We start from the raw sequence: 11,786 nt of genomic DNA, 5'->3' as shown, positions 1-11,786 counted from the left end.
CTATTTTCGAGATGATGACAAGATATCACTTTGTGTTGGATGATGATTATGAAGAGACTATTTGTATGTACATGCTATGATTACATTTGTGGTCTCGCAGGCATTTGTATGTGTATCATGATGACATTTCTATGTGCTAAAGATTCTTCTACAAAGCCGGTTCAAATACAAAACAAATATGCCAAAAAACTACTTAAATTACCAGTAGCGAGTGTACAAAAGTTAGCAGCAGCGCCTCAATAGCAGTAGAGCGTCCGGCCAAAGAGCGCTAGCGCTACTAGCGGTAGCGAGCTTCTCATAACCGCGCTGCTGCTACACTTGTGTAGCAGTAGCGCGGGTGCTCACGCGTTACTGCTATGAGTTAGCTGTAGCGCCGTATTAGTAGCGCGGGTACCCGCACTACTGATACATCTAAAACCCGCGCTGCTGCTAGCCTTTTCCCTAGTAGTGCTAGTCGATGTATCTCCCCACAACCTCACCTCTACACCGGACTACAAGGAAGTCTTCTGACGGCGGGAATTGCCGAAGCACGCTTGACCCCACTTGTTCCTCGCCGGACAAAAGACATCTAGCGCGGCATAATTCAAACGCCACGCTGGAACCAATAGTCGTAGCGGGGCGGTCAGGAACTGCGTCATCTCGCTTATTAGGCATGCTTTTCATATTTTTACTTGCGACCCTACAGCACGGTTCCGTGTCAATATCATAGACTTCTAGTTGTGGAGTTTTGTTTTTTCGTTCGTCGACATGAGAAATATATGGTCCACCTGCTTAGCGCGCATAGGGGGAAATTTGATGATTATTGGAACTTTTGAAGTGAAATTCTCAGAAAGCACATAGTTATATTCAGCTACTAAAGCCACAAATGTACATTACTGTCAGGCTTCCCAGCTGAATTCTGATGCCTGACCCTCCTAATCCGTGCAGCTAGCATGGAGATGGGTCTGCCTCTCGGATTTATGTGCATTGAATCGTTGGAAGAGACAGACGAAACAAATCGATACCTTGTGTTGATGGGGAGGTCGGAGTGGCTGCCGTCGACGTACGGCCCACAATCGACGGAGGAGCTTCAAAAGTGACCTTTTTTGTCGAGCGGTGGTGGTGGTGGTGGGGGGCCGGATGTTGAGGGTGGGAGGGAGGCTGACGTCTCCGCTGCCGCGGAGGTACGTGGAGGGGCCGCGAGCGGTGGGCGTCCGGGAGAGGCTGCGACGGCGAGCGGTCCGGCCGGCGAGGAGGACGAGGAAGGGAGGGACGCAGATCCGCGGAGTGTGGGCTGGGCTTGTGTCGTTGGGGCCTACGAGAACTATAGCCCAAATCGAATTGGTGCCCTAACACACGGCACTTATGTTGGGCCTAATCTCTCGCTCCAGGCTGGGGGCCTCTGTTCCAGCCCCATCTATCATTTCCCCCTAGCGTCATCCCCCCCCCCCAAAAAAATCCCCCTAGCATAAAAAAACTATCATTTCCCCCAAAAAAACCCTTCACAAATAGATGAAACTGATGATTTATCTAAAAAAATAGGCGAAACTGATGATGACGTGTCAAGAGTTAGGACCGGATATATGCTAGTAGGAGTAGCTTGTAAGCAATTACCATCCTTTACATGTAAAGGGAATTCGATGAGTCATGTCATGCTCTATAGGCGTCGGTTCATCTAATCATTTTAGAGGAAAAATACAAAGTTAGTTCTACACTTAGTCCTACACAAGTTTTGCCTTTCTTGTTTATGGATGACAGCCTATACAAGGTTCCAAACTCGGTTGCAAAAGTGATACTATCCAGATAAGTGTGTGACATGTAAAGTGAATAAGGTGAGTCATATATACCAAACATCAAGGTTTCTGTACTTTATGTGTGATCATATGCACAACTAAAAAGCAACTTTGATGATCAATCCAAAAGTACGCGTGTAGCTAGTGCAACCTAACACATTGTACCAAAAATCATTTTTGCATCCAAACAAAATTATTAAAGCTAATGCAAAGAAGAAAAAGGTGGTGCCCGGGCTACTATAAATAGGCATGAAGTATAAAGATCGTCACAAGCACAAGCATCAAAACCAAGCAACACTAGTTAACACCAATCCACCATGAAGACCTTCCTCATCTTTGCCCTCCTCGCCGTTGCGGCGACAAGTGCCATTGCACAAATGGAGAATAGCCACATCCCTGGTTTGGAGAGACCATCGCAGCAACAACCATTACCACCACAACAAACATTATGGCACCAACAACAAGAACAACCTATCCAACAACAACCACAACCATTTCCACAACAGCAACCATGTTCACAGCAACAACAACAACCACCATTATCGCAGCAACAACAACCACCATTTTCGCAGCAACAACAACCACCATATTCACAGCAACAACAACCACCATTTTCACAGCAACAACCACCATTTTCACAGCAACAACAACCAGTTCTATCGCAACAACCACCATTTTCATAGCAACAACCACCATTTTTGCAGCAACAACAACCAGTTCTACCGCAACAACCATCATTTTCGCAGCAACAACTACCACCATTTTCACAGCAACAACCACCATTTTCGCAACAACAACAACCAGTACTACCGCAACAACCACCATTTTCGCAACAACAACAATCAGTTCTACCGCAACAACAAATACCATTTGTTCATCCATCTATCTTGCAGCAACTAAACCCATGCAAGGTATTCCTCCAGCAGCAATGCAGCCCTGTGGCAATGCCACAAAGTCTTGCTAGGTCGCAAATGTTGCAGCAGAGCAGTTGCCATGTGATGCAACAACAATGTTGCCAGCAGTTGCCGCAAATCCCCCAGCAATCCCGCTATGAGGCAATCCGTGCTATCATCTACTCCATCGTCCTGCAAGAACAACAACAGGTTCAGGGTTCCATCCAAACTCAGCAGCAGCAACCGCAATAGTTGGGCCAATGCGTTTCCCAACCCCAACAGCAGTCGCAGCAGCAACTCGGGCAACAACCTCAACAACAACAATTGGCACAGGGTACCTTTTTGCATCCACACCAGATAGCTCAGCTTGAGGTGATGACTTCCATTGCGCTCCGTACCCTGCCAACGATGTGCCGTGTCAATGTGCCCTTGTATAGAACCACCACTAGTGTGCCATTCAGCGTTGGCACCGGAGTTGGTGCCTACTGATAAGGAAAGGTCTCTAGTAATATATAGTTGGATCACCGTTGTTTAGTCGATGGATATGTCGATGCAGCGGTGACAAATAAAGTGTCACACAACGTCGTGTGTGACCCGCCCAAACTAGTTGTTTAAATTCTGAAATAAAATACAAATAAAGTTGTATCAAGACAATGTTCATATTGACATTGTGTGGATGTCGATCTGATTACCATGCTTGCAAGTTCATAAGTTTGTCTTTCCTGGTCACAAGCGCAACCTGGTGCCTTAATTAATTATCCATGTGTTAGAATAATCACTATTTAAATATAATAGTGTTACTATAAAATTTGGATTGAACTCTTTATAATGTGCCGTGTCAATGTTTCATGCTATGGTTAGGTTTACCTTAATACTTCTTTTTTGTTGCGGATGCTTGCAATAGGGGTTAATCATAAGTGTGATGCTTGTCCAAGAAAGAGCGGTACCTAAGCACCGGTCCACCCACATATCAAATTATCAAAGTAATGAACGCGAATCATATGAGCGTGATGAAAACTAGCTTGACGATAATTCCCATGTGTCCTCGGGAGCGTTTTCCTTCATATAAGAATTTGTCCAGGCTTGTCGTTTGCTACAAAAAGGATTGGGCCACCTTGCTGCACTTTATTTACTCTTGTTACTTGTTACCTGTTACGAATTACCTTATCACAAAACTATCTGTTACCGATAATTTCAGTGCTTGTAGAGAATACCTTACTAAAAACCGCTTGTCATTTCCTTCTGCTCCTCGTTGGGTTCGACACTCTTACTTATCGAAAGGACTATGATAGATCCCCTACACTTGTGGGTCATCAGCGAGCGCGGCCAGGCGGTGGCTACATGAGCGAAGTAGGGTGGTCGTTGCAGATTTTTTAAAATAAAAAATTTCTTTTCCATCTGTGATGTTTGGGGCTAGTGACAAGACGAGTCTTGTTGACGACACATGCGGATCAGCTACTGATGGCAAATGTGCTTTCCTTTGTTGTTTGTGTTTTTTCTATAGACGATAAACACATAGTTTAATTGACGGCAAAGTCTTTGTCATCAACGTGATGAAAAGTTGACGTCAAATTAGCTCTTTGCTGACTGTGTTTATCATCAACTTGCTGACGGCAAAGTCTTCGAGTATGTTCTCGGCTGACGGCAAATTACCTGATTCCTATAGTGGACCAACTAATGAGTCTTGTCTGTCAAGGGTTGTGTAATCCGACTGTACACACTTGATTCTCCCCTTGTATCCGATGATTTGGCCTTGTAGCTCCATTGGCCCCCGTGTGTTTCCCCATTTGTCTTGTGGACCACATCCTTGATTAACATGGGCCTTTGGTTGTACCATATATGTACTTGGGCCCATTCCTTAGATATAACCCCTCACTATGTCTATGAAAAAAAGTAAACGTCAAACAATATAAGTTTATAAAAAGGTAATCATGTATTTTAAAAATGTTAAACCTTCTATAAAAATATTTTTGATATATCCAAAATGTATCAAAAAGTACATATAAAAAATAGAAGTTTTCCAAAAATATTAATCATGTACCTGGGAAATGTTAACGTGTATACATAAAATGTTTCTAATGTATACGAAAATTGTTGAATGTGTATGTAAAAAGATTGACATCAAAAGAAAGAAAAACAAAGAAAACCAAGAAATAAACAAAGAAAAAAAGGAATAGATAAACCAGTGAAAAGGAAAACAAAAGAGTAAAACATGAAGGAAACAAAGAAAACCGATTTAAAAACCAAAGAAAGCCAGTGAAGAAACAAAAAACAGAACAAAAAGAAAAAAAAAACCTAACCAAACTAGTATGTGGAATCGAGTGAGCGGACGACCTGAACGCGAACGAATGACCAAAGGTTGTCTGAAACATGAATTTTAATCGTATCGGAGCTCTGATTGTAGGATCGCAAACCTTACAATGACTTGATGCTATTCTTGCACCTTCAGGCCAGACAAAAGATACACTCGCTTTGAGCGAGATATAGCATTAGTGAAGCTATGAAGGGTATCAAATCGTCATAGCTATATCTCGCGTATTCAGGCTCGCCTCTGGAGTCCACAAGTATGGGCCGGACAATTAACGTGTTCTCGCATGGTCGCTCGTTCATTCAGTTGTTGTTCATTTGCTCGCTGTACGTTTTTTTTTATTCTTTTTTCTTTTGGTTTTCATAGTATTTCACTGTTTCACAATGTTTCATCATTTTTCCTTTTTTACATATTTTTCTTATTTTTTGCTTCAGTTTTCTTGTTTTCCTTCTCGGTTTTCATCAATTTTTATTCGTTTTCACTAAGTTCCCTGTTTTGCATCAGCTTCTTCATTTTTTCGTTTTTCTTCATCTTTCTTGTATCTTTTCTTTTTTTCAATGGTCTTCTTCAGGTTTTCTTGTTCCTATCTTGGTGTTGATCGGATTATTTTTGTCCCTTCTTTCCTTGTTTCGTTAAACATATATCTAATTATGTTCTACACTTTTTACATTTTTGTATACAACATGAGATTTTTTTCCAACAAGTTTTTTTGTTTTTTCAATGCATACTTTTTTCACACGCTATGTACAATTTTTTTTACGTACATCGAAAACATTTTTATGGATGTGTGTTTAACATTTTTAAATACATGATTAACATTTTCTATAATATGTTCCGATGTCTATGTAATTTTCATACACATTGTACATCTTTTGTATACTTAAGAAATAATTCTTGATGCATATTTAACATTTTAAAATACACTATATACGTTTCTAAAAATATTTTATAATGACCATTTGTTTAATGCTATGACCATCTTTTTAAATGGACAAACATTTTTTTCTTCAAAACATCAGTATTTTTGTGGAATATATGTATTTTTAGATTTTTTATGAAAATATAAAATATAAAGAAAAACGGGGGAAAAAACAAAACTAAGGGTAGAAATGATGAAATCTGTCTCTAGGCCGGCCCACCCGGGCGTTTCTTCAGGCGATGCTGGCTTCCGTGTCGCTATAAGCTACCCATAGCCGCGCCCGTATCGAACCTGACATGATTGGGTGTTTGCCATCTTCTTTCACAGGTTGTGGTTGTTCTAGAGAAGCAACTTATATTCAGTGATGACTTTTGTCCTAAGACGATAACGGTTTGCTCTTTCAGTTTCTTACCAAGGCAACCGTGGTTATAACATGAACACATCAATCACACTTGTAACATTCACATGAAACTCTACATTGCTTCAAACACATTGGCTCACACATCGAGGTGATATAACCGTAGAGTTCACAACAGGCAACTAAATAACAAAAAGTATGCAACCCTAATATCAGACACTCAAACTGAAAGATGTCATAGCTTGACAAAAAGAAGACACCGTACGTAAAGCACCAGATACCCGACCGAGAGACTTAATCACATCAGACACATATACTCGTTCGTGTGGTCATTGCTTCCTAGTCGGTGCATCTCCCTACAACCTCACCTCTACACTGGACTGCAAGGAAGTCTTCTGACCGCGGGAATTGCCGAAGCACGGTTGAACCCACTTGTTTCTCGCCGAAAAAAGGCATCTAGCGCGGCATAATTCAAATGCCACGCTGGAACCGATACGGAGCGGGGCGGTCGGGAACTGCATGCACCATCTCGCTTATTAGGCATGCTTTTCATATTTTTACTTCCAATCGACCATAAAGCACGGTACCATGTGAATATCATAGACTGTTAGTCGTGGAGTTTTTTTCGTTCGTCCACATGAGAAATATATGGTCCACCTGATTCACTCGAATGTTTTTCTAGAAAGAAAAGCGCCCGCCCGTGTCGAATGTTTTCCTACTAGTGATATGTGTGTAGTCGCTCCATCCCTGATGTGTCTGATTATACCTTGCACCATATAATATCCCTTCCGTCAATAATGGCCCTCCATATCTGTGAAGGATGAGATCCCAGTTGAGCATCAAGTAGTGAACATGTCGGGAAAAATATAAAATATAAAGAAAAACGGCAGAAAAACAAAACTAAGGGTAGATACAAAATTAAGGACTAATGAAAGTCAAACAATCAATGTTCAATAGGACGAAGTTTGTTATTGGAAACGGTGCTAGTACACGTTTTTGGGAGGATACTTGGATTAGCGACACACCATTGGCCATTCAATATTCGTCTTTATATCGTATTATCCAACGACGTGAGGTATTCGTTGCAACGGTATTTCAATCTATCCCCCTTAATATTCAGTTTAGACGGTCGCTAGCGGGCAATCGTTGGGAAGACTGGCTCCATCTAGTTAGGAGACTGATGGAGATTCAATTTTCTGAACAACCCGATGAATTACGCTGGAAACTGACTAGGTCTGGAGTATTTACAGTTAAATCAATGTATATTGATGTTATTAATTCGAACTCCATTCCAACTTCCAAGAATGTTTGGGATGTCAAAGTTCCTTTGAAAATAAAAGTGTTTATGTGGTTTGTCCATAAACAAGTTATTTTAACAAAGGACAACTTGATAAAGCGTAATTGGATAGGACCTACTAGGTGTAGTTTCTGTGATCGGGATGAGACGATCAAGAACCTCTTTCTTGATTGCCCGTTGGCCAAAGTCCTTTGACGGACGGTCCACATTGCTTTTAATATTAATCCACCGAATTCTGTCAACGCTTTATTTGGGACATGGCTTAATGGAATTGAGCCTGACTTAGTAAGACATATTCGGGTTGGAGTTTGCGCTTTGCTGTGGACTATCTGGAATTGCAGAAATGATTTGGTTTTTAACACAACATCACGTATTCATTTTTTGCAGGTTATTTTCCGAGCCACGACAGTGATCCGTTCGTGGTCGCTACTCACTCCGATGGAGGCCAGGGAGCATTTGGTTACTGGATCTATCCGCTGGGAGACGGTAGCTCGGGATATCTTCAACTGGTTTGGATGGCGGTCATGTAATAGGATAGGCAATTAGTTTACCTATTTATTTTTAGCCAGCCGGTTGTGGCGTCTTTTCTTGGCTAGTTTGTGTCTCTAGTCTTTTTAGGCTCTGTGTGAGCTGTCTTTTCTTTTTTTCAGTTGGAGACTTTGAAACTTTGTTGGCACATTTTTATTTGGTTAATAAGATGACCGTATGCATCACTCTGATGCAGAGGCCGGGGAGCCCCCCCTTTTCGAAAAAAAGATATGAAGAAATCTGTCTCTAGGCGGGCCCACCCAGGCGTTTCTTCAGGCGACGCTGGCTTCCGTGTCGCTAGCTACCCATAGCCACGCCCATATCGAACCAGACATGATTGGGTGTTTGCCATCTTCTTTCACAAGGTGTGTCTCTTCTAGAGAAGCAACTTATATTGAGTGATGACTTTTGTCCTAACACGATACCGGTTTGCTCTTTCAGTTTCTTACCAAGGCAACCGCGGTTATAACATGAACATATCAATTACACTTGTAACATTCACATGAAACTCTACATTGGTTCAAACACATTGACTCACACATCGAGGTGATACAACCGTATAGAGTACACACCATGCAACTGAATAACAAAACGTACACAACCCTAATGCCACACACTCCAACTGAAAGATGGCAAAGGTTGACAGAAAGAAGACACCGTAAGGCACCAGATACCCGATCGAGAGACTTAATCACATCATACATATGCTCGTTCGTGTGGTCATTGTTTCCTAGTCGGTGCATCTCCCTACAACCTCACCTCTAGCTACACCGGACTACAAGGAAGTCTTCTGACCGCGGGAATTGCCGAAGCACGCTTGACCCCACTTGTTCCTCGCCAAAAAAAAGGCATCTAGCGCGGCATAATTCAAATGCCACGCTGGAACCGGTAGTCGGAGCGGGGCGGTCGGGAACCGCGTCATCTCGCTTATTAGGCATGCTTATTAGAAATTCTATGTATAGCCGGTTTGCCTTGTTGTCACCTGTTTGTGTGTCTGCCTTTTGTTTGGTCTCCTCCTCCTCTGTTTGGCGTCATTCCTGATATAGTGATATAGGTAGGCCGGATCCTAAGAATAACGGATGGTGGGTAGCACTTTGCGAAGCTTAATCGCCTTACGTCCAACCGACAAGTTCAGGCAGATCGTCTACCCCGGCCGGCTACATTTTCGTTGAGCAATCAATGGAAGGCTAGCTAGAATGGCGTACCACAGGAAGGAGAGCTCGCCGGCGGCGGGCCGGGTGCTGCTGGTCGCGGTGGCGATGGCGGTGTTGTTGCTGGCGCAGCGTGCAGGGCGCGTCGACGCCAAGATGATCTTGTACGACGTGATGCAGGCGGACGAGGTGCCGGGCCGCAACGGGCTGACCCACGAGGAAGATGAGGCCAACAAGTACACCCGCGGCTGCGAGAGCTCCAACAAATGCAGAGGCTGAGCTCTCTATATAATCCACCCAAGCCAAATAACCAATTTGCACTCCATACATTCCTTAATTACCTTGTTCCTACCTTTTTCTTATTAATAAGCGGGAGATAAATACCCATGCGATTGCCACGGAATTTGGTTGTAACTATTTTAATAAGAATTGGTTGTATGAAACACCATTAGTTAGATGAACAATGCAAACTAAATTTGTATAAGGTGTTGTAGTTTGATTAGTGTATAGCTGTATAATATTTATTGAATATGAGTAACACGCATGATGCGTGTTAAGTTAGTGTGGATTTGGCATGCATGATGAGTTGACATAGCTGTTTTTTTTACGGGGGTGAGTTGGCTCGCATGTTGAGAGAATTATTAGGGTCAGTGGAGACAACTATATATTTAGCTTGGTACTGATTTATTTGTTGTCACATGTACATTGGCCAATTTCATCGATTCATTTCGTCCAATTAGCTAGTCAAGAGCTGGCCGTACATGGTTTGCTGATTCCTAGAGTAACATAGGTTAGAGACCAGTTGACTGAAAAAGAATTTTGTGTTTGTCGAATCGTTTCCAGCCTTCAGATACAGATCCAATGGCGTAGATGCCTTTTTCTACCTCTCAATCGTTTTCCCAGTTATCTTCTACCCCAAGCCGTCAGCTACGACCGACCTAAAGGCCTACCGCCATCGTCCACGGCCAGCGGCGCTCCAACGCCAGCCTCACATCCCCGCGCACCGCCGCGCTCCCATCGTCCCTGGCCATCCCTCTAACCCTGGCGATAAACAGATTTTTTCCGGTGGACCAGCACCCTCCCCGCTAAGATAGATAGTCGGCGAGCCTGCCACCCTAATATAGACACCGGGGTCGCCTGCCACCCTAAGATAGACACAAAGGGCTTCGCTGGCGAGCCAGCGGTTGCTTCCTTCATGTGAACTCGACTGACCCATATATTATTTTGAGGCAACTTAGAAGTAGCTAAATTGGAATAAACAAATCCCATATTTCATAAAAGTCTTAGTAAATGAGGTTTCCCAATGTTAATAATGGTGTCGATCGATGGTGATGTCCCGGTAGAGAAAGTCATCATGCTACATGAGAGCATGGATGGATGGATGCATGGCCGTTCATGTGCACATGATGCTTTCTTCTTCTTCTCTTCTTATCTGCATTGATGGAGACCACGCACCAGGCCACCTAGGCGAATTAGGCGCCATAGCTCCTTCCACACAGACAAGCTGCTAGTGGTAACCAGAATCATCGTGTCCTTTTGTCGTTGCCACTAACCAGGACGATCGTCGATTGAAGTGTAGACGCATGAAGGTGACGCTTGCGTAGCATCTACTACAAACTAACCTATTTTATTCACCTCCTGCTTAATTAATTTATTTTCACCCTCTGAAATGCTTGCACATTTCACAAAATAAAACATGAATAACGTCGTGAAGGCGCCGGAGCACAATCGAGAGAAGGAAATTTCCAATGGCTCAGCTAATTTCTCGGACGACGACGACGACGACATCACCATGGAGGGCCTTTTTTTTTCTAATGGAGGATGATGGGTACAAGCAGTCGGCTGAGAACAACGAACTGAAACCACACCCCGCAAAAATAAACGGAAATCTAAAACCACGACGTTTATTTCGGAACGGAGGGAGTGACTACTTTCAAGTGGATCGAGCCCATACATGCTTGATTATAAAGACATTTCAGTTGCACAATTAATTAAAGCTCCTTAATCGCCACAAAAAAAAAGAGAAATAATACTACTAAAGAGCTGCTTTTGTAGCTAGGCAATATTCTAGCAGCATCAACGTTAAGGCGGTAGCTGCCGTGGTAGTGGTTGGACCGGCAGTGATCACCGTCAGCTTGATCACGACCGATCGATTGATTGGTGTGGGACTAGGGCGTGCCATACGTGCACACCGGCCAGCCGCCCACCCGACCCAGCCATCAACAGCACAAGTGTACAGTGCAGTACGACTGCACAATGATTTTCCTCATCTTCCCCTTTGATTGGAATGCACAGGACTAACAAAAGTCGTCATAACAAATCTCATTACCACTTTAGCTAATTAATTAACCTTGTATCATTTCAAATTTTGATTTGTTCGGCAATCAAAATGGAGTACGTAATCTTGGTCGGCAATTGGAGTAATCAAGCATGTATTATGTGTGATGGAAAGCGTATGTGTGGGTAGCTACTTTTCTCATTGATCAACATACGTGCTTAATGAGTAATGCTACATCCACGTAAAGAATTTTATATGTTTTACGTAACCTGCCACATGGAC

The 11,786-nt window shown here is 43.0% G+C and overlaps 1 pseudogene across 1 annotated transcript; it reads left to right on the top strand.

The window, feature by feature from the left end:
* Window positions 1–2,046: 2,046 nt before the first annotated feature.
* On the top strand, window positions 2,047–3,314 carry LOC123103002 (glutenin, low molecular weight subunit-like; annotated as a pseudogene). The gene has a single exon (XR_006449577.1). The product of XR_006449577.1 is annotated as a glutenin, low molecular weight subunit-like (transcript).
* The last annotated feature ends 8,472 nt before the right edge of the window (window positions 3,315–11,786 follow it).

Source organism: Triticum aestivum, chromosome 1B, assembly GCF_018294505.1.
Source record: "Triticum aestivum cultivar Chinese Spring chromosome 1B, IWGSC CS RefSeq v2.1, whole genome shotgun sequence".
NCBI lineage: Eukaryota > Viridiplantae > Streptophyta > Magnoliopsida > Poales > Poaceae > Triticum > Triticum aestivum.
This window is presented reverse-complemented; position numbering and strand designations above follow the sequence as displayed.